Here is a 26,973-nt window from a genome sequence, read left to right as displayed (position 1 = left end):
CAGGGATCAGAGCAAGGTGCCTGCAAGCCAAGGCGTGCCAGGGCCCGAGCGCATCCTCCAGAGGCCGGAGGAGGTGAGAAAGGGTCCCCCCGAGAAGTGTCAGAAGGAGCGTGATCTCATTGACACCCCGATTTCAGACCACTGACTTTCAACACCGGGAGAGAATAAATTTCCGTTGCTTTAAGCCACTCGGTTCGTGGTAACTTGTTACACGTCCAAGAAACTTCATTTCTCAGAGCAACTGAAGCCCTGAGTAGTAAGTGATTTGCTCAAGGACACATAGCTGATTAACTTTTGTTTGAAGATTAATCTCCTGCTTTGGTCAAAGGGAAAAAAAAAGTCTCCAACTGACTGAAGAACAAAGCAGGAAGCCGCTCAGAGAGGAGACCAAGGAAGCTTTGTCTGCTGACTCCTCACTGTGCTTTCATATGGCTTCACGTGGAGGAGGCTTCTCCATCACAGAGGCCCGGATGCCAGCTCCACACGGCTCCTCCAGCTGCGGGGACCACTTGCAGATCTCTCTGCCTTGAGCCCAAGACCTGGTTCCCTGTCATCAAATGATTTTCCATCATGGACTGGGTTAGTCTCAAGGCTGAGTGTGTGTGTGTGTGTGTGAGAGAGAGAGATACACACAGAGAGAGAATAAGAAAGAAAATGCAGGAAGCTATGGATTTATTTGGGGATTGGTTGGTGCCTTCTACCCTTGTGCTATCTTCCTTTCTATTTACTATTTATTTTAAAGAATCCATGGTAAGCTCTGTGATGAATCGTCTCCAGGATAGAGATGAATTGGTTAAAAAATGATTAAGGAAGAATAAAATTATCTGGACTTCCTATATCTCAAAATAATCATGCCATCCGTTCTTATTTTGCTTATTTGAGCAATAAACAAAATGGGGCATAAATCATGTTGAATTTTGAAAAGTAAATTAATGTAGCCAAGTTTACTCATTTATCTTCCAGCGCGAGTTCAGGGGATAGAAAAGCTTCCCAACAAAAACGGCATTTGGCAAAGAAAGGCAAAAAAATTGCTTATTTGGTTCCTAAACTTTTACGGTGAAAGACATCAAAAAATAGCATTATCAGTGTGGAATGAAGTATGTACTTTGCATGGTGGGTAATATAAAAATAAAAGATACACTCCCAGTCGTAGCATAGGGTCTGACACATTGTAGATGTCTATGTATACTGACTAAATAATGAACAAATGGATGGGTGGATGGATGAAAAAATAGGGTCTAGTCTAGGGTTTGTGATGTCTTAAACCGATTCAGAGCTTAAAGATTTGTGTTATCATTTGTATGTATATCTTAAGTTACACAATTTAATCCTTTAGGGCAGGCATCCTTCTAGGCACAAGCCCTTCCTGAATGGCCAGCACTTGTCTTACCATTCATTTTAAGATGCTTCTAAATCTATGATCTACGGGAAGTTCCTTTCCTTGTGAAAGATCTGGACATTGAAGTTTCCAGGCAGAGAAGCTCTACTCACTGAGAGAGTGACTAGCGGAGGCTTGTTCTGAAATGTTTGTGACATTGCCACCCACCCCATCTACAGGGACACTCTGATGTGTGAGTGTGCACTCAGTTACTCAGTCGTGTCTGACTCTCTATGACCCCATGGACTGTAGCCCGCCAGGCTCCTCTGTCCATGGGGATTCTCCAGGCAGGAATACTGGAGTGGGTAGCCATTCCCTTCTTCAGGGGATCTTCCCAGCCCAGGGATCGAACCCAAGTCTCCATTTCTCCTCTATTGGCAGGCGGGTTCTTTACCACTGAGCTATCTCAGAAGTCCCATACTCTAATATACATGATGACAAACACAAGTATTAAATAAAACCACACAGGAAGATTAGTTTTAAATACAAAGAGAGGAGAGGGGGGAGGAAGGGGAGGAGGCAGGGAGGAGGAAGGGGAGGAGGAGCCCTCACTGTGGCTGCTCCAAGCATCAAGCCTCACGGGCAAAGCCTAGGTTCAAGGTGACCTCTGCTCTGCTCATGACCTGGTGTCAAGCCTTCACGCTCTTACTGCCTCCCCAGGATGCACTCCCTGAATCGGAATTCTCATGCTTCCCCCTGGAAAGGGTGGACAGTCTCAGAGGGGATGACAGCAGGCAGCAAACCCGAGCTCCCTGCTGCCCCTCTGGAGGGAGGGGGCGGCGTCTGCATGGGGAGGGAGCCCACCCCTGTCCTTTTCTCCACCACACCCAGGGGCCAGTGTGGGCTGTGTGAGCCAAAGTGAAGGGCCCGGCCTGGTTAGGGTGCAGTCCACACGCTTCTCAGCCTGGCCCCCACGCCCTCCAGAAGGTCTGATGCTCAGAGAAGGCCCCATGAACGCCCCACGGTGCCACGTGGGGCTGCCACTCTGCAGGGCCTGTGGGACCCGACCTTTCCACGCTCTTCTCCCACACCACCATGTGCTCTGCTTGCTCCCGCTCCTCCAGGCCCTGGTCTCTAGGAGCAGGCGCCCAGGCGGTGTGACAGCACATGTCTTGTACTCGTGGGTGAAATTACAGCGGCAGCAACGCCCTAACTCGGCGCCCTTCTGAGTAGGAGGGAACGTGCCTTCCGATCAGACACGGGTGAGATGCCAAGAGCCCCACGCCCAGGCTGTATCGCCTTCGGGTGAGACGCTCAACCTTTCTGAGCTCTTCCACTTTCTTCCCTGTGAGATGGGGTCGTTCCTCAGGGGGCTACGGCGAGGTGGAGGTGAGCAGACCCGGCGATGGTCCTGGAAACCAGGGCAGAGGTGTTACCGCTGTGACGTTAATGCTGATGACAGTGGAGGAGCTGGGGGCGGGAGAGGGGCACGATTCACTCATTCAGCGCTTTCCAAAGTAAGATGGTCCCTGCAGCCTAAGGCTCTCGGACTCTCAGGCACCTTCGGTTCAGGGGTGCTCTGCAGGTGGGGTGGCAGTGTGGACGCCCTCTGTGTTCACAGCGAGTGTGCCAGGCTGGGCGTCTGAGTGAACTCCTCCTTTAGAACAAACACATTTGTTTCCCTTCTCGGAGGTTCCACCTTACACCATGCAGCAGGAAAAACAAGTTTTTCACAGCATGGTACTGGCACGAAATCAGACATGTGGGTCAATGGAACAGAACAGTCCAGGAATAAACCAACACTATGGTCAGTCAACCTTCGACAAAGGAGGCAAGAATATACAGGGGACAAAAGACAGCCTCTTCAGCAAGTGGGGTGAGGCTGGACAGCCACACGTAAGTCCATGAAGTTAGAACACCAAACACTAAAATAAATTCAAAATGGCCTGAAGACTTAAATAGAAGACACGATACCATAAAACACCTACAAGAGAACAAAGGTAAAACTATGACAGAAATTGTACCGGTGTTTTTGTAGGTCAGTAAACAGCTTTCCCTGGTGGCTAAGCTGGTAAAGAATCCGCCTGCAATGCATGAGACCTGGGTTCAATCCCTGGGTTGGGAAGACCCCTCTGGAGAAGGGAATGGAACCCACTCTACTATTCTGGCCTGGAGAATTTCATGGACTGTGTAGTCCATGGGGTCACAAAGAGTCGGACACAACTGAGCAACTTTCACTTTCATTTCTCCCAAGACAAGAGAAATAAAAGCAAAAATAAATAAATGGGACCTAACCAAACTTACAAACTTTTACACAGCAAAGGAACCATTAACAAAACAAAAAGATAACACACAGACTGGGAGAAAATATTTGCAAATGATGTGACCAACAAGAGCTTAGTATCCAAAATACACAAACAATTCAGTAACAGAAAAACAACCCAACAGAAAAACCACCCAATCAAAAAATGGAAAGAAGACTAAATAGACATTTCTCCAAAGCAGACCTACAGATGGCCAAGAGGCACATGACAACATGCTCATCACTGCTATTTATTCAATTCAGTTCAGTTGCTCAGTCGTGTCTGACTCTTTGCGACCCCATGAATCGCAGCACGCCAGGCCTCCCTGTCCATCACCATCTCCCGGAGTTCACTCAGACTCACATCCATCGAGTCAGTGATGCCATCCAGCCATCTCATCCTCTGTCATCCCCTTCTCCTCCTGCCCCCAATCCCTCCCAGCATCAGAGTCTTTTCCAATGAGTCAACTCTTTGCATGAGGTGGCCAAAGTACTGGAGTTTCAGCTTCAGCATCATTCCTTCCAAAGAAATCCTAGGGCTGATCTCCTTCAGAATGGACTGGTTGGATCTCCTTGCAGTCCAAGGGACTCTCAAGAGTCTTCTCCAACACCACAGTTCAAAAGCATCGATTCTTCGGCACTCAGCTTTCTTCACAATCCAACTCTCACATCCATACACGACCACTGGAAAAACCATAGCCTTGACTAGACAGAACTTTGTTGGCAAGTAATGTCTCTGCTATTTATTAGAGAGATGCAAATCGGAGCTACAATGAGGTGCCACCTCATGCCTGTCTGCATGACCATCATTAAAAAGTCTACAAATAATAAATGCTGGAGAGGATGTGGAGAAAAGGGAACCCACTTGCACTGTTGGTGGGACTGTGAATTGCTGCAGCCGTTATGGAAAACAGTATGGAGATTCCTTCAAACACTAGAGTTGCCATCTGATCCAGAAAAAACTCCAACTTGAAAAGATACACACATCCGTATGTTAATAGCAGCACGACTCACAACAGCCAAGACATGGAAGCAACCTAAATGTCCATCAACAGACGATTGGATAATGGTGTGGTCCATACACACGGTGGAATATTACTCAGCCATAAAAAGAACGAAATCACGCCATTTGCAGTTAGGTGGATGGACCCGGGGATTATCATACTAAGCGAAGGAAGTCAGAAAAAGACAAATCCCACAGGGCAGCACTTATATGCAAAATCTAACATGTGACCTAAATGAACGTACCTACGAAACAGAAACGGACTCACAGACACAGGAGACAGACTAGCGGTCGTCAGGGGTGGGGTGGGAGGGGCTGGGGAAGCGCCGGGATTTGGGGTCAGCAGATGGAAACTATTCACGCAGAGTGGATAAACAACAGGGTCTTGCTGTATAGCACAGGGAACTATATTCCACGTCATACGATAAATCATAATGGAAAAGTACATGGAAAAGAACATCTATGTATAACTGAGTCACTTTGCTGTATAGCAGAAATTAACACGACAGCTATATTTCAATAAAATTGAAAAAAACAAGTGTTTGATCATTTCAAGCGCTCTTTTGTCCCTGCTTCTAGTAAAATTCCAGGACAGAACAAAAGAATCAAAGAAGGGTGCCATAGAACGCACGCTTCCAGGAAGCCAGTGCTCCTTCTTGGCCTGCGTCTGCAGTGAAATGAGCTCCCAGCCGTGGAGCCTGGGGAGAACGGGAGTTTTGAGGAGACAAGCCCTTTGAGGAAGTGCATAGAATGAGCAGCCAGCTTGGAAGGGTGCTCTGGACCCTTCCCCCTCAGAGGGTTTGCACCTCCTCCCCATCCCTTCCCGCCACTTCTCACCTCTCTGCCTGCTCACAGGCATCGGTTCTGAGTCTGGGGAAATGCGCGATTATGGGCCCAGAGAACACATTGCTCAAAACCCTTTTATCGCAGGTGTGGTTTCAGTGAACACAAATGGTGTAAAAGACAGTACTCCAAACCTGGGAACTCCAGAGCTATTTGAGAGCTTTCTTCTGCGATTTAGAAGCAAGGTTGGCACTTGTATGAATAGCTGATGAGCGAACATCGGTCACACGCAGGGCAGCAAGGTAGCCAGGGATGGAGACACAGGGGGGACCTGGTCACCACTGCCTCAGCGTCTCTAGGTGGGTAAGGGAGCAGGGTGGTCCACATCCCTTTATCAGCTGGCAGCATTTGAGGATGAAACACATGTCATGAGTGGAATTTCTCTCAAGAGCATGCAGTACTGGCATAAGATGGTATTCATTAATAACAAGGTCCCTTCAAGTTTCTGGTATCGAACAATTGCTGAAACATTAGCTAGACTGAAAAACCGCCAACAATCAGATGAGCAGATTAGAGTGTTAAAAGTTGGGGACTCTGGAAGTTACCGCTTCATTATGAATTCTCACGAACCACAGTGTCCCAAATAGTTTGTTATCACTAGGAAGTATCATCATAGATATGGCGGGAAGGTCATCTTTTCCTGTTTCTACACTTAAGACATTTGCTTTTACTATTTCTTAAAGGCTTTCAAAAAAATTTATATTTTTCTATTCAAGCATCTCTTCCAAGAAGAGATGGGATATTCAGTAGAAATGTTAGACAGTTTGGAGATTTGCTGGGAGAAGTTATACTATTTAAATATGGACTGTACATATCTGGATGGGAGGCTATGCATCTTACTTATTAAGGAAATTCTAATACTTCTTACATCAAAGCCTGCAGAAAGCTGGAATAAGGAAGGCTGCCTTTCCCACAATGAGAGCAGGGCTGTTACATAATACACTCTGCCCACGGTCTTCAAGTAAGTCCAGACCTGAATTTCAGGACAGATCGTGTGACGTAGTTTAACAATGCGTATCTGATATATACTTATGTATTTAAAATATAAACCATAGCGAGAAAACCCAGCAAATCTTTTCAGCCTGCGTGGCAAATGAGGTTTCCCCAACATGGCCACAACAGTATTCCTGGTCCCAAACGCTTTTTCAAAAATCTAGGTGCTTTCCATCCAAAGATGGAGTTTATATCCTTGAAGCTGGGTGGGGCTTTCAGCGGCATCAGAGTCAAATGCAGCAGAAGTGAGATTCCTGGGGCTGAGTCACCGGAATTAACAACCCCGGAAGGTTGGGTGACCAAGGCGTCTCCATGGAGCCCCGAGGACCTGCCCACACACACGTCCTACATGCCTGTAGGGGCACGGCCCCCCGCTCCATGTGTGTGCATCAACGGACCAGGCTCCTTCTGAACAAGAGCTGGGTATGTTACCTTAAGACACTGATGAGGCCCTTCACAGAATTATTTTAAGCCAATTTAACTGTATCTTTGGGCTTCCCTTGTGGCTCAGCTGGTAATGAATCTGCCTGCAATGCGGGAAACCTGGGTTTGATCCCTGGGTTGGGCAGATCCCCTGGAGAAGGGAAAGGTTACCCACTCCAGTATTCTGGCCTGGAGAACTCCATGGACTGTACAGTTGCAAAGAGTAGCAGAGCCGGACACAGCTGAGCGACTTTCACTTTCACTTTCAATGTGTGCCGGCGTCCCAGGCGGCTCTCTTGGCAAGGCACCCGCCTGCCAGTGCAGGAGACCTAAGAGACCCGGGTGCAATCCCCGGGCTGGGAAGATCCCCCGCAGGAGGGCATGGCTACCCACTCCAGCATTCTTGCCTGGAGAATCCCATGGTCAGAGGAGCCTGGCCACAGTCTATAGGGTCGCAAAGAGTCAGCCACACTGAAGCGACTGAGCGCACACACAGCTGTGTCCACTGATAATAACAAAGCACAACCCAGAGAAGCCAGACAGCATTAAACCTCCAACAGCGCAGGTGGGCAATGAAAAGCAGCAAGTCAGAAAGCAGAACACCAGCAAACGCTACAGAGGGAAAACAATCGTTGGAACAGAAACGACCCAGATTCTCCAGCTAATTAAGGGCCCAGGAAGACGGCAAGTGCCCGTTACCCTGCGTCTCTCTCCCCAGCATCCCCGAGCTCGACAGAATCGCCAGCCCACGTGTTGGCAGAGAGATCTCTTCTCGTTCTGAGAGCCCACTGCTGATCTGAGGACTCATCTCCTCTTCTGCTGATCACAGATTCACCCCTCAATCTGCTCTGCCATCCTCCTCATGTTGGAAGGCATAACTCAGACATCTTAATTAATCTGGGGGCTTCTTTTTAGAGCCATGCCTGAAATAATCTTATTATTCCAAGGCATGTTTTGCATGAGGGGGGATCTGGGTGGAGGTTTCCACTCTCAGACAGTCGTCCAGCCCCCCTGGAGCTTCAGGGCAGAACAAAGTCAGAGGAAGCCTTCACAGGCGATCCTGGTCCAAGACCATGGTCCACAGTCTGGGCCGGGCCAGCCCCTCCGTCCCTCCCGGTGCCCTTGGGCTGCCCATCCACAGACTGCAAAGGCCAAGTCCAGAGGCCTGCTGAGGGCGATTCCCGGCACTGGGCTTTTGGAGCGAAGACCCAGCCCTCCTAGAAACGGATCCAGCGCCTGTCCACAGACAGGCCGCCTGGGCGGCTCCCAATACAACGAGGGTCCGGCGGGCAGCCTGGGTTCTTCCTGCCTGCTAGGTCCTGGCCTGGGCTCTGTGCTCTGTGGTTAACAGCTGGCAGGGCTCTGGGATGTGTTTAGCCATGGCAGGGAGAATTCCACGGACAGAGGAACCTGGCAGGTCCACAGGGTCGAAAAGAGTTGGACACGACTGAGCAACTGACACACAGGGGGTGGGGTGAGACGTGACGTGTGGACAGAGAGTGAGCTTCACCGGGGGAAAGCGGGCGAGATTCTCACGTGCGGTGGATACAGGGGCTTAAAGACGGTGCTTATTTATTTTTAGAATTTCACTGAAGTGTAATTGATTCACAGTCTGTGTAAGTTTCAGGTGTACAGCAAAGGGATTCAGTTACACACACACACACACACATACCCTTCTTTAAATTATCTCCCATTAGAGGCTGTTACAAGGTACTGAGTGGAGTTCCCTGTGCTATGCAGTAGGATCTTGTTGTTTATTTTATATGCAGCAGTGTGCATGTTAATCCCAAACTCCTAATTTATCCCTCCTCTGGTTTGTTTTTAATCGCTCCCCTTTGGTAATTATAAGTTTGTTTTCTATGTCTGTGTGCGGGGAGCTTGCTCCGCCTCTGGCAAAGGTCATGAGGAAGGAGGCTTGGTATACGCAAAGGCGGGATCAAGCCTCAGGAGTCTCCCTGGAAATTCTCGAGCAATCTACCCCCAAAACCAGAGTCTGCCTACTTTCTGCTTTGTGCTTTCACCTACACCTCTGACTTTACGGGGGGCTGTCCCCCACTACCTCTCTGAAAAAAGTTAGCTTACAGCTCCAGTTAATAATTCCTGGGTGTGACAGTGTTTAACCTACAAACTCCTTTGGAAATCCTCTAGCCTGCCTGAATAGGTTTTTCCGGCCTCATGTGATTGTTCAGAGCCTCCCAACTGTGAGAGGCAGGAGATGTTCTAAACTGTCTAAACACAGATTCTTTTGAGTAGTTAAAAGATTGATTAGAAATTGTATTGGTGAAGGGATTTTCACTTGTTGGGCCAATGTTTGCTGCTTAGTTTCCATATCCCTTACCTGCTGTGTCCCTGGCAGTGTATTGATTAATATAATTGGTGTAAGTAGTAGCTTTAATGTTTGTAACCTGGGACCCTTGAGTTAATTCTTTTTCTTGTTATAGCCCACCACACCTTTGCTCTGTAGGAATGCAATGCTTTATCTAATGCTTTTGGAGGGTGGCTCCTGACCAATCACCTTTAGAGAAAAATAAGTTTTCTGAAGAAAAGGTCTTAAAATGTTAACAGGCCTCCGGGCCAGAAGATGATGCAAATCACCTAACTTTTGCATATGCTAAGTTTGCAGGAAGAAAGCCTGGCTTGCTGCCTGACTCTACCCCTTCCCCCATTATCCTCTATGCATAACTTAAGGTATAAAAACTACTTTGGAAAATAAAGTGCGGGCCTTGTTCACCGAAACTTGGTCTCACCATGTCGTTCTTTCTCTTACCTTCTGGCTGAATTATTCAGCCTCTTTTCTCCACTGAATTTCCTCACTGAGCTATCCTTATTTCAGCCTTTTTTCTCCACTGAATTTTCCTACTGAGCTATCCTCATTCTATTACTCTTTATATCCTTAATTAACATTTAATTAAGCAATTGTTTCCTGATCTTCGCCTACGCCGTCTCTCCTTCGAATACCCTGGATCAGCCGAGGCTGGTCCCCGGCATCTGTGGGTCTGTTTCTGTTTTGTAAGTAATCTCATCTGTATCATTAAAAATTATATTTAGCTAACTCCTATATGTGCTTGTACATTTCTCAGCTGGGCCTCTAAGTTATCCGCGTGTCTTTTCTCCGTATCTCATCCTTCCTTCCCACTTTTCATATCTCTTTGTCTCTGTTGCATCATCAGGAAAATGTCTTCACCTTTGTCTTTAAACCTTTCTACTGAGTTTTCATTTCTACCGTCTTTTTCATTTCTACCGTCTTTTTCATTTCTAAGAGTCTGGTGCTTTGAGATTGAAAAACGGTATGCGTTGTTCTGTTTTGTCTCCCGAGGGTAACAAGTCATCTGAGGATTTAAGAAGAGGCTTTGGTCCTAACGCTGGCTTCTCCTCTTGTGGTCGCTGTTTTCTCCACAGTGCCGCTACCGTTTGCTTTGGTTTCTGTCTGTCACACGGGAAGACGTCTGCGGTCAGATGGTGGTTCTACCCCAGACCCCCACATTGAGGAAGCTGGGACCGAGGAGCTGATGGGGAGTCCTGCAGAGCCTGGGAGGGCCCGCCTGGTCCCCCTGGGCCCTCCTGCTGGCTCCTTCTGGACCCGGCTCTGCCAGCATCTCTTGGGAAGGATCCTTCGGTCCCCAGCCTGGTGGGTGAGGCGTGGCTGCCACATGTCAGGGATGATGAAAGAGCAGGAAGTCTCTCCACACCCTGCAAGCGTCCCTTTGTCCCTGTTCAGACTGCACCCTGTCCTGATGTTCCTCCATCCAAGGGCCTCTGCTCACCCTCGCCAGGAAACACACCTCCGGACTTCAGGGGAGTCAGCAAGGGGAAGCTGGGGTTCTGACAGCTTCTTAATTTTCAAACCATCCTTGTTTTTTCTCCCATAGCTCCTCTCACTGACCTTCCAAAAGCATCCTGAGGGCCCAGGCCTAAGCCTTCTTCTCATCAGAGGTGATATTCTAAAGGGCTGACTCAGCAGAGAGCAGACCACAGCCAACCAGGAGCCGCCCCACGCGGGCTAGTCTGAGCGCTGTCCACGCCTGGGGTGCTGAGGACCATCCTGCGGGTGGGGAGGGGTTAGGAGAAACGAGCTCGGTTTCTGGGCTGTGACTCAGCTGTCTTATGCTTGAGCATCATGATTTTCCCGTCTTCCTTTGGTTTACAACTTGCCCAGTTTTGCTGTTTTCTCTTCGCTCCTGTGGGTGACGTGCTCAGCTCTATTTTCTGTTGTGTTGCTGGGGGCTTGAGAACACTTGAACACAGAGAAAGCTGGGGAGAACAGAGGTCAAGATGCAGGCAGGAGAAACTGGGGTGGCAGGAACTGGGTGTATCCTGCCCTGCCAGGGACGAGCTGTGCCAGCGCACTCACCACGCCTGGGTGTGAATGCGTAAGAGCAGCAAATAGCAGCCTCCACATCATAGGTATTCTCTAGGCATTCAGTGAGGGGTACACGTGAAGCTCTAGGAAGACTATCTGACCTAGAAAGTACTGCATCAGGGCTGGCCTTTTGCTGCTGTTGTTAGAACTGAATCGAATATCTGGGGTCAAGAAATAACTATTTGAAAACACGGCTCTTTAAATAAGGTTCAATGCATTGGTAGAAAAGAAGAGAAACATATTGAGGATGACCTGGATGAGTCTTCACAGCAGGCTTCCTAACCATCTCCCCCATGCAGCCTGCGGGCCACTTCTGAGGACCTGTAGGAAGCGGGCCGAGTTCACGGGTTTCCCGAGCAGGTCCTGTGGGGATAATACTCTCTGCAGGTCTATTCTTGCATCTCTGGCTGATTTCATCCAGTGAGGAATCCTTGAAGTCGGATGGAAAAGAATCTTTTGCCGTTTCTTTGTGGAAATATTTCACGTAGCATGCTGCTGTTAGAGATGACTACATCAGGAAAAATGGCTTCTATTTTCAAAGAAGTCTTTCCTCAGATCTGGGTCTCAGGACAAACTGCATAACTTAAAATTATTTTCAGATTGTGTGTGCGTGCTAAGTCGGTTCAGTCGTGTCTGACTTTTTATGACCCTGTGGACTGTAGCCCGCCAGGCTTCTGTCAGTGGGATTCTCCAGGCAGGAATACTGGAGTGGGCTGCCATCTCTTCCTCCGAGAATCTTCCTGACCCAGGGATCAAACCCGCGTCTCCTGCATCTCCTGCAATTGGGAGGCGGGCTCTTTACTTGGGAGGGGGTGGGGAAGCAATGGATTTAAATTAGTATTATTTTTTTTTAAAGAAGCATTCTTCCTCTCTTCTTCCTCCTCCTCCACACACACACAGATCATTTTTCTCCATGGACTGGGAAAACATTCTTTATCCAAGACTGAATTCTCTGCTTTGTGGCAAAAAAATATTTCTTCTATTCTAATGCCACTTAGTGTCTGCGATTAGTTTGGTAACAAACCAGCAATAGACAATTTGACAAAGCTAAAGTCAGGGTTTTGATCCATGTCAAGATAATAAGGGCTCTTGGGAACACAAGATAATAAGATCACTTTCACAGAGGACCTTTCTCTCCATGAGTTTAAAAATCACGCTCCCAGGAGCAGTAGATGACCAAAGGCCAAGCGGCTTGGGCTAATGTCGGGCTGCTGATAGGGTGTGCGCCTTGTCTGCAAGGAGTTGAAAGCAGCAGAGGGCACCCCATCTGTGAAAATAAACATTCCCATGACTGGAGCTGCATAGTTCATTGTCTACAAAACCCAGGGATCTGAAGGTGAAAGTCAAACCAAGACCAACCACAATACCACCATCATCAACAGTGAGACCTGTGCTTAGCCACTGAAGGGTAAGAACCAATTTTCTTAAAGGGCATATATTTCTTTACATTTTTAACTGACTTTGATTATATGAATTGTTATAGCCACATTTTTATACTATTTCAAAATCCTAAGAATCTGTACATAACTGAGAAAAGTGGTCTTTTTTTTTTTTTTTTTTTTTATGAGAAACCCAACAGGTCAGCTGGCCAGGCTCATGTGAGTGAATCACTTAAGCTCAGCTGACATCAGAGGTGCCCGGGGAGCCAGCCAGACTGAGGGATGAGCCCTGGGGTTCAGGCGGGGACACGGCCTCTGCGGGCTGAGGACAGCTCTCCTCTGCCAGTGCGGAGACGCTGCCCGTTTCTTCCACTCCAGGCTTCTCTGATCTGCCTGCTGACCTTCATGCTCATGTGGTCCTTCTTCAAAAGGGTTCCATACAGCAGGTCGGATTTCTACTCCCTACAAAGCAAGCATGCCTGAGCTCCCTCCCAAGGCCAGCAGGTGGTCCAGCTACGTAATTTCAGATGACTATCTGGACTGTGCTCACCGGGACCCTGGCAATCAGCACTGTTAGATTTCCTCAGCTCTCACAAGGCAAGCTTCCCCCTTCTCTCGGGGTTTCTGGAGGAGCTGGGGGACAGGGCTGGCATTTTGAGGTTCGTGTTTGCTTAATGCAAGGAAGAAGGGATTTTATTTTATTTTTGTAATAACTTTAATTGGAGGCTAATTACTTTACAATATTGTGGTGGCTTCTGGCATACATTCGCATGAATCAGCCATGGGTGTACATGTGTTTCCCCATCCTGACCCTCCGTCCCGGAAGAAGGGATTTTAATGCCAAACCAAGAAAACATGGCAATGTCTTTCCAAAGCCATATGAGGCTCTGACCCAGTCTTTGGAACATCTGGAGCAGTTGCCTTTAGTTCCATTTTAGGAACGAGGAGACAAAGGGCTGAGGTTACACAGGAGAAGCCCAGCTCCAGGCCCTTCAGCCCAGGTGTGCGAGGTCACTTCCACTGAGGCGCACGCTCGCCACTTTCTGGCAGGACAGAAACTCTCAGGGGGATCTTTTTGCCCAGAAGACGACCACTGCACAGCTTCCAAGCCCCGGAGCCCCTCCGGCAGGTGGCAACGCTGTCCTGGGAGCCCACAGAGGGGACTGTGTACAAGGGCCTGGTGCAGGGCTCGCCTGCAGCCATGGTTCCTGGCAGGTGGCCCGAGACTGCTACACATAGGGCTCTGGGGTCTCCTCCCGCCTGGCCTCTTAGCAATTCTGTCCCTAAAACGCGATGCTGTGTGGTTTTATTTTGGTAGGGATGCCTTATTTGCTTCAGATACCTGTTTGTCAAGTCAAAACAGAAGAACAGCATCAGAGTCACCGTTACTCTCTGATATCAAACAGAATGCAAACCGTAGCTCGAGGCCGTGTAGGCACCCAGGCTGAGTAGAGGTACCAATTAAATCTACCTCCAATGACCAGTAACGCCGGTCACCAGGCCATCCCCCAACCTCTCACCTTATCAACACCACCCCTACTATGTGCTGCAGACGGCCCTCAGCCTGAGGAGGACGGGTTACTTCTAAGACGAAGGGTGTGGCACCCAGTTCAGAGGTTGCCTAGCAGCTCTTGTTGGACTGAAGTGCAGAGCAGAGCGATGTCGCTTGGAGCCGGAAGTGCCGACAGGAATCCTGGCCAACCACAAGCTATACTCGGAGCTGCTGCTGCTGAGTCGCTTCAGTCGTGTCCGACTCTGTGCGACCCCATAGACGGCAGCCCACCAGGCTCCCCCGTCCCTGGGATTCTCCAGGCAAGAACACTGGAGTGGGTTGCCATCTCCTTCTCCAATGCATGAAAGTGAAAAGTGAAAGTGAGCTGGGAGCAAGTTACTCCAACTGCAAGCCTCAGGGTGCTCATCTCTGAAGTGGGCTGTGATTTACACCCCATCATTGTTATGACTACAAAATACGTTATGATATGTTCAAGTCCCAATGTCAGACGCGTAATAAGTTACTCACTAAATGTCTATAAACGCAGTTAAAGGTTCACTCATTCATTTATAAATGAAATAAAGCGGCATGGGAGCAGAAAGGAATATGCTAGAGACTGCACGGTATGGTTTTATAGACACGCATTAACTGTGGTTATGTGCGATCTTTCCTCGTGGCTCAGACGGTAAAGCGTCTGCCTATAATGCGGGTAGACCCAGGTTCAATCCCTGGGGCAGGAAGATTCCCTGTATAAGGAAGTGGCAACCCACTCCAGCGCTCTTGCCTGGAACACCCCATGGACGGAGGAGCCTGGCGGGCTACAGTCCACAGGGTCCCGAAGAGTCAGACACGACTGAGCAACTTTAGTTAACCTTACAAACTGTGGTGTTGGAGAAGACTCTTGAGAGTCCCTTGGACTGCAAAGAGATCCAACCAGTCCATCCTAAAGGAAATCAGTCCTGAATATTCATTGGAAGGACTGATGCTGAAGCTGAAACTCCAATACTTGGGCCATCTGCTGCGAAGAACTGACACATTGGAAAAGGCCCTGATGCTGGAAAAGACTGAAAGCAGGAGGAGAAGGGGACAACAGAGGATGAGATGGTTGGATGGCATCATGGACCCAGTGGACATGAGTTTGAGCAAACTCTGGGAGATAGTGAAGAACAGGGACGCCTACCGTGCTCAGGTCCGTGGGGTTGCAAAGAGTCAGATACGACTTAGCAACTGAACAACAGCCACCAAATAGAGGAACAAGGAGAGGATTTCATTCCAGGGACCAAGGGGACAAAAACAGAAAGTGGCATGAAGGCGACTCCTGCGTGGAGCGAGAGGGCCTGGGAAGGGGCCTTTGGATGAGGTGGTGCGTAGCTGAGTGGACAGAGCCCGGGAGCCGGACGGCGTTCAGACATGCTGAGGTCAGCGGAGGGAACTGGAGGGAGAGAAGCAGAGGACAGACCCCGAGGGCTAACCTGCGGACACAGGGAGGGGCCAGACCAGGGGCCGGCAGCGCCCTCGGGGCCATGCTCACGGGTGTCAGCGAGGCCTGCCCTGAGCTTCAGCCCTGGCTCAGGAATCCTAGCTCCGATAGCACCGATGATGACACGTGAGCCTCAGGTCAGCCCTGAGGTTTAGATCTGGCTCTCTCCTTAGCCTCGACGTTGGGCTGGCTGTGAAGGGGGCTGCATAGGAAGCCGTGCTTGCTAGGGCTGCCCTGGAAGCCCCTCTAAATAACACTTAGAAGGTTGATAGAAACGTGTGTGAGGGCCATCATGCAATGAATCAAAGACATGCAGAGAGATGGTAAAACCCCGACGTTCTGTTCATACTTGGACTGTTCATACTCTGACTGTCCACAGCTCTGCGTTCACAGAGCAGGCGGACGTGACAGGCCCTGGGCCCCGGCGCTCACCCTGAAGTGTGGGAACGTCCATTGTCTTGCTGGATGGAGGAGACAGAGCTCCAAGGGATGCTGCTAACTTCCAGCCCAGACAGGCAGAAGCCTGAGCGGCTTCTTCATCTGGGAGCCTCAGCCCCAACAGGGCATCGACCTCACTGCTGAGTGTCCAGTGGCCTGGCAGGCAGAGCAGTGGGCCAAGCTAAGTCCTGGGAGCGGAAAGCTTCAAGTGAGCAAAGAGTTGTGTCATCTCCACTGAAGGCTGTGCTATTCAGGTCTGGGAACCAGAGCTTCTTGATGATGAAATGCCACAGCTTTCGTTCTTTTATCCATTGCCAGCAGCTCCAGAAATACGTATTGGTCCATACACAGTCTGGCTGAGCCGGACTGTGCAAAGTCATCGCCTCCTGGGAGGGCTAACGCTGCCTGCTGGCTCCTTCACACTGCTGCAGTCAAAAACACAGCAAGAGAGCAGACAGGAATGCCTGAGAAGGTCCATGATGCCCTTTGCCGGCCCGGCCGGGAGCCCCAAGGTCAGCGGCATCCTTACGGATGCTGGGTGCGGGCGTGCAGCTCCGCTCTTCCTCTCAGCCAGGAAGCAGCAGGTGACCCCAGGGCAGGGCTGTCCTCCTGGACCTGGGCCTTCCTCCAGGACAGGCGACTCTCAAAAAGAAAACCCCTCCTCCTAGATCTGTCTAGAAACGAGCGATGATGCTCGGGGCGGAGACCTCTTAACCGCTCATGAGGCTTGTGTCGGGGTGCCCGTGAACAGCCTCTTCAGGAAGTTTCCACCCTCCCTGCCACCGACTTCCCCGAGGATTTTTCATTACACAGCACTGCAGAAGGGACGATCGTGGGGAGCAGCCTGCGAGGTCCCCGAGTGCCTGCATTCGGGCAGGAGAGGAGGCCTGACACTCTGTCCCAGGCAGGAACCCGAGCAGACAAGTCAGCTGGCCTCTCTCGGGGACCGGGTGGAGGGTAGGGGGATTGAAACCCCCAGGCTGACGGGTGCGGGGGCGCGTCTAAACAGTACAGCCATGTTGGATAACCACCTGGCAGTCTCTCGCCTACTGAAACATTCGTTTACTGCACGACCCAGTGATTCCACCTCTAGCTATTTACCCAAGAGAAATGGAAACATGTGCCTATGGAAAATTCTGTATGCAAACGCTCAGTTTTATTCATAACAGCCTCAAGCTGGAAACCACTCAAATGTCACATGGCAAACGCATAAGCAAATGACTGTCTCTCCACTCACCGGGCCACTTCTCAGCAATAAAAGGGATGACCTACATGCGTCGGCAACAACGCGGGGGAAACTCAAAAGCAATTATGCTGACGAAGAATCCCGTCACCCAGGATTATGTAAGTGTGACTCGATCCACAAGGAAGTCTAGAAAACGCAAAGCTAGAGGGGTGGACGCCAGGGCAACCACGGGGGCTGGAGGACAGGCGCATGGGCTATTTCGGGGAGACAGAACTCTTCCCTGTCTCGGTCGGGGAGGTGCTTCTGTGATTGCACCCATCAGTCAAAACTTAAGGAAAATTTCTCACTGGGTTTTACGATGAGCAAGTTATGCTGCAGTGACCGGTATCTGCTTGTCTCTCCAGGGTCTGGATGACCACCTGTGCTGCTGTGCTTGAGGCCTGCTTTTCTAGACGAGGCTACTACCCTTGATGTTTAACCTGTGCCCATGTCACCAGCATAAATAAGACAGGGAGCGCTGAGTCCAGCCCCCAGTGGGGACAGCCTGGCGCGCAGAGAAGGCGGCGTGAAGACAAAGCAGAGGAGACGAGGCAGCAGGCGGCTCATGTGCCTGCCTGCTGTGCATCCTGGGCTAGAACAGACGGGCTCGTGGGGGCGCAGCAGAGTGGACACCCTGCTGCAAACTCCAGGGGCTCGGCCTCCAGGAGACTCTTTGGGAAGAAGTCTGTGGGCAGGAGCAGTGCTGACCTCAGGGACGCAGCCAGCCTTCCCAGGTGGCCGCTCTCAGGCCCGGCGGAAAGCGTTCCCATGCTCGCATGCTGACCTCAGGGATGCAGATAGAGCCTTCCCAGGTGGCCGCTCTCAGGCCCGGCGGAAAGCGTTCCCATGCTCGCCTCTAACTCTGCGTGACTGAGAACGCGGCCTGTGACTCTTCAGAAGGGACAGAGCGGCAGAGCTCGGTCAGTCCGTTCAGTCAGTTCAGTCGCTCAGTCACGTCCGACTTGGCGGCCCCACGGACTGCAGCATGCCAGGCCTCCCTGTCCATCACCAGCTCCCGGAGTTTACGCAAACCCATGTCCATTGAATCAGTAATGCCATCTAACCATCTCATCCTCTGTCGTCCCCTTCTCCTCCAGTCCCCAATCCCTTCCAGCATCAGGGTCTTCTCCAATGAGTCAGTTCTTCACATCAGGTAGCCAAAGTATTGGAGTTTTGGCTTCAACATCAGTCCTTTCAATGAACATTCAGGACTGATCTCTTTTAGGATGGACTGGTTGGATCTCCTTGCAGTCCAAGGGACTCAAGAGTCTTCTCCAACCCCACAGCTCAAAAGCATCAGTTCTTCGGCTCCAGAATGCGTCAATGGGAACAGCGACTCCAGGCTGAGACACCAGGTGGCGCTCACGTCAAGCTCCAGCCCAGACACAGGCTCCATCTCATCGCCGTGGTGCGGGTGTCAGCGCTATAGGCCTTTGCTGCATATCATTAAGTAAATCTCCAAGGGCACTGTCAGCCGGAGACCTGCCTGTATCTTTCTGCTGAGAGGACAAGGAAATTCACATTTGTCGCTTCTTTCCAGAAACAGAAACAGAAGTTTCTCAGCTTCAAAGAGAATCCTGGGGTCACTTGGTGCTGACGGCTAGTGAAGAAGGACCAGCTGACACCAGATACTTAAACTAGAAACTGAGTCACTTAAAAATGCACTCTTGAGGTCCCATCCTCCGAGACTGTGGTCTGAGTGATTTGGGGGTGGGGCCCAGACCTGCTTCTCCTTATACTCGACAATCTCATTTAATTCATGAATTCCCTCCACCTGTTTCAGTCAACATCAATGCACCCCCTCCCACGCTGGGAAGAGTTCAAGGACGGGAACAGGTAAGTTTAGGTTCCCCAAGGCGCCTGAGGAAATGCCGCATCCCCCATCTTTTCACCTCATTTCCAAACGGGTTTGCTTGTTTAAAAGTCTTTAGACATGGAGGGCGGTCTTTTAAGGGCAGAAAAGGACTCAAAGGAAAGGATTGGTTGAAACAGGCCGCCTTTGACTATGGCTGACGCTTTGTCTCCCGACAGCTCAGACCTGCAGGGGCAGCCTCTCCAGCGGTTATTCTTGGGCATCCCTGTTCTCACACCCAGGCCACAGATACCCGGGACACAGCCAAGCCCCTCCCAGCAAACCCTGCTCTCTGACATGTAAGAATTCAGGAGAGAAACGGGTCAGGCAGTAAATGCACATTAAAACATTTCTAAACATGCTGTCCAGAAACAATTACATATTGACAACAAAAGAGCAATTTAAAGCAAGGATACATTTCAGCCTGAAATGGGAGACAATCTGACTCCAGGAACTCGGGGAGGCTGGAGGCAGTTTTAGAGGAGAGGGTTGTGATGTCAGGGCCTGAAGGATCGGAAGGATTTGGACACAGTCGCACGGTCAGCGGCACCTACGTTTCTGGCGTGTTGTGGGGATGGGGTAAAGGATAGAGCGAGCGAAGACGGGACCACCTTCTGTCTGCGTGCAGTGGCGGCGCATCACTGGTCCTCCAGGGAAGACTGCTTCCTGCAACTGGAAGGCATCACGTGCATCCTTCTCCCACCCCCCTCACTGCGGGCGAGACGCATGGATCACAGCGTCCTCCCCCAAAGAGCACAGGCACACTTTAAACTCAGAGCTCCAGGAAGCCATTAGAATTGATCAGAGCTGGCACAGAGTATGAAATTTACTTTCTGTCCAGAGGCAGGGAAATTGTGGGGAGAGTGATTAATTAGATTTGGCTGCATAATGGGAGGCCTTGGTTCCCCCACGAAGGAAGCCTGTAGGACTTTCTGCACACCGAAAGAGGTATTTACACGCACCATTTCAATATCCTACAGAACTCCATAACCTTTCCATGAACCCCATGAGTCAAGCATTTTATTTCCATTATATAGACAGAGTAATAGTGCCCAGAGAAGCAAAGTAACTCTTCCATGATTACACAGGTAAAGAGGCTGACGGGGGATTTATTCTCACATCGATTTGATTCTAAAGCTCATTCTTTTGATAGTGCTTGCTAACTGCTTGTAATTCAGGGGAAGAAGGGAGAGAAGCAGGGAGACTTCGCCGGGAGGGAGCAGGAGAAGCAGCTTAACTAAGATCCAGCTCCGCAGGCCTCGGAGCTGTCTGCAGTGCTGACATGCTGCGCCTGCCAGTAACGGTAGGATCCTGCCCTTTCCGAGAGAGAGTTTAGTCTCTAAGTCGTGTCTGACTCTTCCGTGACCCCGTGGACTGTAATCTACCAAGCTCCTCTGTCCATGGGATTTCCCAGGCAAGAATACTGGAATGGGTAGTCATTTCCTTCTCCAGGGGATCTTCCTGACCCAGGAATCGAACTTGCATCTCCTGCATTGGCAGGCAGATGCTTTACCACGGGGCCACCTGGGAAGTCTTGCAGGCCTTGCTAGAGGCACGTAGAATGCCACTCTAAGGACGCTCTTTCTCTTATATTTCAGCCTCATGTTGGCCCTTCCTAAAGATACACAGACAATCCTGTTGGTGCAACCCCTGGCAGCTCTGCAGAGTGAACGTGTCCAGCGGCAGCGTCCTGGAGGAGGAGGTGTTGGGCTGCTGACACTGCTGGGGATTCTCAGCGCCGCCCTCGCAAACTCGCTGCCTTGAATCTCCTCACGCATCAGGCTCAACTCACAAAAGGCACAGGCTCCCGAAGATTTAATGTGAGGGGCATGGAACATAAACTCTTGAAACCCGCCTTCACTCTCTGAGAGGATGCCACACGCCCACCATCACAGTCAGGTGGTTTCTCCACTGAGCCCTCCCTCACTGCAGGCCTGCCCTGCTCCCCGCCAGGCCCCCTAACTGACTCCAAGCCCTACTCACCCCTTCCCTGCCCTCCGCTCTACACACACACACAAAACTAACCTAAGCCTGCTGTTTGCACCGAGTCTCTCTTAGGCTTGGTGTTCAGCGTGTTCTTCCTGTAAAGACCCACGGCACTCAGCTGGGGATTAGGTCTTCCACACCCCAGGCTCACCCCAGACCCCCCCAATCCCGTCTTTCCCCATGCAGAGTCCCAGGAGAACAGCCCTGCTCCGGCCTGGCCTGGCACCCCACTAATTCCAGGAAGACGCTGGCTCACTGAAAAGGTCAAGCTCATTTAATGATTCACCCGACCTGGAATATCTCCTCTCAGTCTCCATCTATTAAACCAAACAAAATAAAACTTACTCGACTATAAGGCTTTGCTCAAGCCAGACTTCCTTTTTGAGATTCTTTATGGCATCTCTTCTTTTGTGTTCATTGTTTAAAATACCCATTTGAGGCATTTAATTTTATATTGTTATATAAGCAAGGAGTTCCAACCAGTCCATCCTAAAGGAAATCAGTACTGAATATTCACTGGAAGGACTGATGCTGAAGCTGAAACTCCAATACTTTGACCACCTGATGCAAAAAACTGACTCATTGGAAAAGACCCTGAGCTGGAAAAGATTGAAGGTGGAAGGAGAAGGGGACGACAGAGGATGAGATGGTTGGATGGCATCACCAACTCAATGGACATGAGTCTGAGTAAACGCCAGGAGTTGGTGATAGACAGGGAGGCCTGGTGTGCTGCAGTCCACGGGGTCGCAAAGAGTCAGACATGACTGAGCAACTGAACTGAACTCAACTGATATGTCTGAGTCCTTCCTTTTCAAGAAGATTTTGAACTCCTTAAGGATAGAAACCATGCTTTGTTGCTCAATACAGCACTTCACTGTTGACTTATCTTTTCTGCTTCCACTGAAAGCAAAACAAGAAAGCCTTAGAAATTAATTGCAGCAAGTCAGGTTGAGATGAGATTAAAAAAAGAACTTATTGAGCACTGAGAATTGTAGATCGTTGAGGCTACAGACATTACTTTTAAGAGAGAAATTAAAATCACAAGGGCATTTTAATCACCTGAGTGTCATGGAACAGGTCTTAGCTTTGAAAAAATTTTAAAGGGAATTTTATTATGGTAGGGGTTATATCATTCCTCTCCTTGTAACAGAAAGGATTTGAGCTGGCTAGAAAGTACAGTCTGATAAAATTTAATTATGAGACTACAAATACATATTGGGGACATATTACAATACGAAGAAATAACATTCCCAGGCAGTCACTCGGAGCAAAATTCTCTGCTGTGCACTGCACATGTATTCCCCTTGATTCTTATCGGGTGCCTACGAAGAGGGCACTGTTGTTAGCATCCTTGTAAGAGTGTGGACGCGAAGCTCCGTAGAAGTACAGCAGCTCTCGAGGTCATACGGCCAAGGTCAGCTGCCAACTGGGACTCGTCTTCAGGTCCATGAGACCCCAGGGCTTCGGTCTGTAACTCCCGGGTCACGAGGTCCGGCAAGGCGCTGGGCACTGCGGTGTGTTCTCAACCCAGGTATCTGTCTTCTAAATAAAGAGAATGCTCTTCTATGTCCCAGCCTGTAAAGTTCGAGAGTAACCCTGGGCAGAAGGAATCTAGGTCTCAGCTCGTCATTTTCGCAGATGTGACTTCATAAGTCAACCGGAATTCCAAAGGAGTACGATTTTGTACGGTTTGTTTGGTAAAGGCAAGTAAGCAAGGTCAGGGCAACAATATCGACAGAAGGCCGCCCGGCGTGCACACGAGGGGAGCTTCACGTGCGTCTCAGTCTCTGTCCCATTACTGCTCTGTTTGCCAAACTCCAAAATGCCAATGCTATCTGATTACGGGGTATGCCCAATTTTTCTTAAAATTGATGTCTGTTATGGAAGGGTTGAGTTTCTCTAGCCCATCTGATTTCCAGAATGATCCTAATAGATATGAAAACCTGCAAATTACATACAAATATAATTTTTTACAGAAAAGCACTCAAGTCAAAGGGAAAACTAACCCAAGAAAAAACTCATGTCAGGAAAACTCCAAGAAACAGCAAATCTACCAAAAACTGCTACGAAAACACACGATGGACCCTTAACAGAGGACATTTATCTGGCTCGCATTTCTATCAGTCTCTGTCATCAAGTGCTGCTCTACTTTGCTGCAGTTCCGATATAAACACTTAGTAAAACACTCTATGTTAAAAATTAACTAGCTTTAATTCTGGCTTACTAAACTAGTCTGTGTAAAAGACACATGTCCTTTGAGGACACAACTTTTGAAAATTTAGTATGTGAAAGTCAAACACCCCTACCATGAGGCTCCAGATCTTCCAACAGATGAAAATTCAGCCAGCTCGGGGTTCTCATTATGACTCGAGCCACTGCATGTGCCCTGGGGTCTACCCCAGGCTCCAGCTGCGGAGGTCAGAGCTGGGGATGGAGGGGGTTAAACAGGGGTCAGGGAGGCCTCCTTCTCCCTCGTGAGAGAGACAGAAGAGAGGGTTCACCCACCCCAGATCCTTCCATCACTGGCAAAAAGGAAGGAAGCCAGAGTTTAGGGGGTGCTGAAAAATTAATTCGGTTCATCTCTGTGATTGTTCGGAAAGCCTGAAGCTAAGGGAGAAAATCTAAGTTATAAATGCCAAGTAATCCCATCCTGCAGCTCGAATGGCCTTGGGCTGGAAGCGAGGGACTGCAGGGAGAGAGGGATAAGAGGAGAGGTAAGAAAAAGGGAGAAAAAGATACACGTCTGTGTCTCCAGAAATATCAAGAGGAGCTCTCATATGTTCTGCCCTATGAGTAAATGCTAATTTAAATGTTTTCATAGAGACGTTTCTATTTAAAGAGACAACTGTGCTTTCCTCACCACCCCAAGCCCACCTACAGGGCTGTGCTCTAGCCTGGCCACCAGGCAGGGCCCTGGTACAACTGACTGAGCTCAACAAGCCTCTCTCAGACACTGAAGCAGCATAAGCTCAAGGTCTAAAGGCTCACCCAGTTTGGAAATCCACTGTCTCATTAATACAAAGAAGACTTTGATGATACTTGAAACTCATTCATTTATTGTTCATAAATGACCAGCCAATCCTAAAGGAAATCAACCGTGAATATTCACTGGAAGGACTGATGCTGAAGCCGAAGCTCCAATACTTTGGCCACCTGATGGGAAGAACTGATTGACTGGAAAATACACTGATGCTGGGAAAGAATGAAGGCAGGAAGAGAAGGGGACAACGGTGGGTGAGATGGTTGGATGGCATCACCGACTCGACAGACATGTGTTTGAGCAAGCTCCGGGAGATGGTGAAGGACAGCGAAGTCTGGTGTCCTGCAGTCCATGGGGTCACAAAGAGGCGAAGAGTGGGACACGACTTAGTGACTGAACAATGACAAAATGATCTTATGCTAAAGAGGAGGAGCTGGGCGGTCAAACAGTGATCGCCATTTTCGGAGCCGCTTCAGTTTACATGGAGAGGAGATGAATCACAGGCGTCCTCACCCACCAGAGGCTGTTTCCCGTAAGTGCAGCAAGCACTCTGTTACACCTTTCAATCCTACGAAAGCCCTTATGTAACTGAGCGGGGCCCCATGGGGCCTTCCTGGAGGAGAACCCTCCCCAACCCATGTTCTCCACCTGCCTCTTGTCTGTAGAAAACCTGTAGCCTACCTAGGTTTCCCTCAAGTTCCCAAGAGGAAATTTAATCATAGAATGGAGAAGATGCAAAAAGAAAGGAGAAAAGCCAAACATGGCAACATAATAATAGTTTAGCCATTAACCAAAGTCAAGGACCTTTAGGTCCTCCTCCAGGGCTACGGATCGTATTCTGAGCCACGTCCTCTGAGCTGTGTTGCAGATACTGATGCCCCCACAAGCTGGGAGAAGTTAACTGTAAGCTGCACACAAGCATGGAGACCCCAGACCAGTTGGAACCAAAAGGACACGTTGACGCTTACTTACCTCACCACCAGTCGGTCAGAAGGCTGTCCATGAGCTGGTCGCATAACCCACGATCCCCCTCCCTCACCCTGTCTTTAAAAACCTTTTCCTGGCGCCTGCAGGGAGTCTGGGCCTTTTAAGCACCAGCTGTCTGAACTCCTTGCTTGGCGCCTGCAATCAATGCGCACTTTCCTTCACCGCAACCTGGTGTCAGTATGTCGGCTTTACTGCATTTGGGCGAGCAAGTCCACGCTTGGCTCAGTAACACTTAGGAAAGCAATAAATCAGCACGGGTAAAAGTCTGATTTTACAGCTGCAGTGTAACACCCAAGGGGACTGTTTGAGGCGGACGGTGAGCCCAGGCTGTGTTGGAGTCCAGGTCTCCTGGACACCAGCCACGAGAAGGCAGGATGGAGGAGAAGGACGATTTCCTCGCAAGAGCGACGTGCCAGGGTGAACACGCGTGAGACTCAACCAATACGCGAAGGCAGTGCTGATTACCACGACTGTTTAAAAACACGGAAAGCAGCTCACTCTCTGCTGACATCCCCTATGGGGGATTGTCACCCTCATCGTGAGCACTGAAACCAAGCCTTCAGCACAGACCACCTTGCCCTCAGGTTTGCAGTCCGTCTGGCAAACTCGTGCCAGGAGATGTATTTCTCCTAAATGCCACCTGATGCAGTGAAATATGTGCACCGTGTGTCAAGCACAAAATGCTTTTAGAGTTTTGAGTTTTACAAATTTATCCTTCATCTAGGATAAATTCTATTGCTCCCAGAAGGGATAGATAAATCTCAAGGCATAATTATACCCCTGCTGGCCGTGACCTTTGAAGGTGCATATCTGCTTGAAAAATAATAGAATACTCCCTCCTCTGTGAAAGACATTTGAGTTTCTATCTGAACTATGCTTTAAATAAAACATGCCCATGGATACTTTATTTTCACGACAGGGGGTCATCTTTAGTTTCTTGGGGCTTGAGTTTTCTAACAGTCTAACAGAAGCGACTAATCACATTTTGCCGCATATTTACATGCATCCTTTATTTATCTGAAGTCCAAAATGAAGTTATTTTATCCATGCTTGTCTTCCAAGGATATGCCCATATTCTACCCAACTTAGTTGTGAAACATCCATTCTGTGATCAATGCTCTCCTACAGAACAATATTTTTTTTAATCAACTCCTGCTGTTTGTTTCCATTTGCTTAGGAAAATTAGGATGCCTTCCCCTAAGTCATCCCGGGAAACCACACAATATTGCCAGCAGCACAACCCAATGCCTTTGAACATTTCCTGAGTACCTCACCTTGTCAAAAAAAAGTGAGAGAAACTGTGGAAGGTAGAGATGAGGACAGAAGAAGGGCGGTGTGGGGGTGTGGGGAGGGGGACTGTAGTGCGTTGAGGAGGGGAGGGAGGAGGGGGAGGAGCGGAGAGAAAGAAAAAACAGAAACGGAAGCAAGCAAACGCCATCCTTGCCTCATTCTCCTTGTTCTGCAACTGGTCTTCCATGCGCCAACTCAACAAATGGCTTCATCCAACTTTAACCTCGAATCAACACCTCTGGATTCCAAAGATGAGCCCCTGACAACACACTCCGCTGTGTATACCCAGAGCTGAAAACTCTGCCAAATCACGCACTCACGTCTTTTCCTTCCCACTCACACTTCTGGGTCCCAAGTCTTCCCGTTTTGAGAAACAAGATGCGCTCAGGGTGCTGCCCTTTCTACTGTGTATATAAACCGGGAACCCCCCTGGGAGTCAGAAGGTGAATCACCATGCCCTGGGGGGACTGAAGGTGATTACAAATCACAGGGTGGGGGGTTGGTGATTGGGGGCCGGGGCAGCACCTTACCCTGCAGGACCTGGAACCTGGGCACCAGAGCAGGAGGTGGCGCAGCTGCTCTGGGAACGGGGCTTCACTAACGGGCGAGGAGCTGGACTCAC

At 49.6% G+C, this 26,973-nt stretch overlaps 1 protein-coding gene and 1 long non-coding RNA gene across 5 annotated transcripts in view; one reads left to right on the top strand and one right to left on the bottom strand.

Moving 5' to 3' along the window:
* The window catches only part of DPP6 (dipeptidyl peptidase like 6), a 960,318-nt gene that overhangs the window by 173,555 nt on the left and 759,790 nt on the right, over positions 1-26,973 (bottom strand). The gene's annotated exons all lie outside the window — the stretch shown is intronic.
* LOC139182814 (uncharacterized) lies at positions 18,845-21,461 on the top strand. Its single transcript, XR_011566387.1, has 2 exons — positions 18,845-19,092; positions 20,707-21,461. It is a non-coding gene; the product is annotated as an uncharacterized lncRNA (long non-coding RNA).

The sequence above is a fragment of the Bos indicus genome, chromosome 4 (genome assembly GCF_029378745.1).
Source record: "Bos indicus isolate NIAB-ARS_2022 breed Sahiwal x Tharparkar chromosome 4, NIAB-ARS_B.indTharparkar_mat_pri_1.0, whole genome shotgun sequence".
NCBI classification, from domain to species: domain Eukaryota; kingdom Metazoa; phylum Chordata; class Mammalia; order Artiodactyla; family Bovidae; genus Bos; species Bos indicus.
The sequence above is the reverse complement of the archived record's forward strand: the minus strand, read 5'-3'. Positions and strand labels throughout refer to the sequence as shown.